The sequence below is a fragment of the Microtus ochrogaster genome, unplaced genomic scaffold, assembly GCF_000317375.1.
Source record: "Microtus ochrogaster isolate Prairie Vole_2 unplaced genomic scaffold, MicOch1.0 UNK18, whole genome shotgun sequence".
In the NCBI taxonomy this organism is placed as follows: domain Eukaryota; kingdom Metazoa; phylum Chordata; class Mammalia; order Rodentia; family Cricetidae; genus Microtus; species Microtus ochrogaster.
Genome location: NW_004949116.1, coordinates 5377896 through 5380411, shown reverse-complemented (window position 1 = coordinate 5380411; position 2516 = coordinate 5377896). Strand labels below are relative to the sequence as shown.

At 46.9% G+C, this 2516-nt stretch overlaps 1 pseudogene; it reads right to left on the bottom strand.

Annotated features, from left to right (window-relative positions):
• Positions 1-1537: 1537 nt before the first annotated feature.
• On the bottom strand, positions 1538-2308 carry LOC101997412 (annotated as a pseudogene).
• Positions 2309-2516: the final 208 nt, after the last annotated feature.

The window sequence follows — 2516 nt, the reverse complement described above, 5'->3', positions numbered from 1 at the left end:
TGACCCCAGCCTCACTGTGTGGCAGAAGATAACCTTGAACTCCTGATCTTCCTGCCTCCACCTCACAAGTCAAGACTTCAGGCACATATCATACATCTCTCAAATACCTCTTGAGGGAAAATTTCAAATCCACACAATTCTAGACAGGCCAGGATTTAAAGCTCTGAGATCATGGGAAGTTCCCAAGCTCAGTCCCTTTTTTTTCTTTCTTTCTTTCTTCCTTTCTTTCTTTCTTTCTTTTCTTTTCTTTTCTTTTCTTTTCTTTCTCATAGGGTTCTAAGCAGAGTCCATTCTACAGTGACACTCATTTGGCATGAAATAAACCAGATATTCCAAGATAATGTCAATGGCTTCACAGTTCTGCATTCTCAGAAGTGAGCAAAGGTGGGTGAGGACAGCCTCGCCCCATCCCCCACTTGCTCAGCACCCAAAAAGGATGAGAAGTTTTTGCTTAGCAGAGTTAAAAGGCCAGCTGACATTGCTCCGAAGAACAGGAAAGAAAGTGATCCACTGACCCAGAACATTGAGGGTGGCCACCTTCTCACCCCCTGAGAGTGACGAGCAGAGAGATGAGGGTCTGTGCCCTGAATTCACAAGACCCTAGGCTGCTCCTGCGCGTGCAAGCTGTACCTCACCAGTCAGAACACTCCAGAAAGACCCCTTGTCTCCTTGCTTTTGTTGTACCCCCAGGGCTCCCAAACACTACACTTGCCCTTTTGTGAAAGGTGGAATTTGGGCAGTTCTGTTTTCTAGTTGACTTTCAGCCCTGGGAACTGGCTGTGCAGGACTGAAATGAAACCTGCAGACACAAGCGTTCCCATCCTTCCCTTACCCCTCTCCACCTCTCCTGCCTTCCCACTTCTCAATCCCCCACCACTAGCATGAACCAAAGAGCTGGACCTGGTGACAAGTGGAATATCTGTGTGTTCTGGTACACTGCAGGGCCCAGCAAGGGTGCCCCACTCTCCTCCTGACTACTGACTGCCCATTAACAGTGAGGCAGCACAAAAAGACAAAATGAGGTGGTAAGAAGGTAGAGGAGCCCCTCAACCCAGAATCTGGTTGAAGCCTTTTGCCAGCTGATGGTTAAGAATTTATTCTGGCACAGGGTCTGGAGAGATGGTTCAGCTGTTAAGATCTCTGGCTGCTCTTCCAGAGGACCAGGGTTTAATTTCCAACACATACATGGCAGCTCACAACTGTCTGTAACTCCAGTTCCAGAGTATCCAACATGCTCACACAGACGTACATGCAGGTAGAACACCAAAGCACATAAAATGTAAACAACAACAACAAAAACAGAATTCTAGCACAAGGTCTGAAGAGATGGCCCAGTGGTTATAAACATTTGTTGCTCTTCCAGATAGACCTGGGTTCAAGTCCCAGTGCCCCACATCAGGCGATTCACACGCTGCCTATAGCTCCAGCTTCAAGGGATGTGAGATGTTTTTCTACACCTCACCTCACATAAGCATGGCTTATCCTACCCCTCAGTTCCTCTCTTTCAAAAACCCCAAGTTTTCTCTCAACCATTTAATTTATTGAAAGGAGATGCTGCTACTCAGCGGCTGCTGTTCTTTTGTTTACATAGTCTGGTTTTGTCTGTTTTGCTCTGTGCTAAGAACATAAATAAAGTTTTCTACATTATTTTCAGCCACAAGTTGTGCTATAGTTTCTTTTCTGCTGTAGCACGCTGCACATTGTACTCGTAGAATCTGTCTCTCACCATGAAAGAACTGCAAACTTTTTGGTTCTTCTCAACATGCGTGATTATTCTAAGTGAGCACACTAAGGAGCTGTGAGCTTAAGCAGAGTGCAGACGAGGCCCATGCAAACGAGGCCTCTACACATGGACACCGGGTGCTTACTGGGTTCACAAAAGTAATCCTCCACCACTGAACTCCATTCTCTCAGGGGGTTCAATAAAGGCTAGCCAGTCTGATGCCTGTGTAGGCAACAGTCCCATGGACTGGCACTTGTAAACAGCCAATGCCAAACCCATCAGGTTCCCAATGAGATAGACCAATCCTTGAACGAACTTCTGACTTGAACTCTCCAGCATCTTGAAAGTGGCTGAAATGGCCATCAGTGCTTGGACGGGTCGCCAGGCCATCATACACACCATCATAGTAGGGAAGATGGAGATGGCATTGCCTGCCATGTACATTATGAAGAGGTTCATAGGAATCTGTTTGAGGGGACCCAGGGCGATGTCCCAGCAGCACTTCTCCACCAGGATCCGGTCTGTCTCTTGCACACTGGTATCAGGCACTTGCTTGTCCAAGTAACCAACAGGATAGAGTGAGTCTCCCGAAAATAGACCCATATCTATCACAATGCACAAAACTCAAGCCCAAATGGATCAAAGACCTCAATCTAAAGCCAGCCACACTGAACCTTATAGAAGTGGGAAATATACTTGAACGCATTGGCACAGGGAACCACTTCCTAAATAGAACCCCAGCAGCACAGACAGAGAGAAAACAATTAATGAGGCTCTGGGAGCAGCCAGTCCC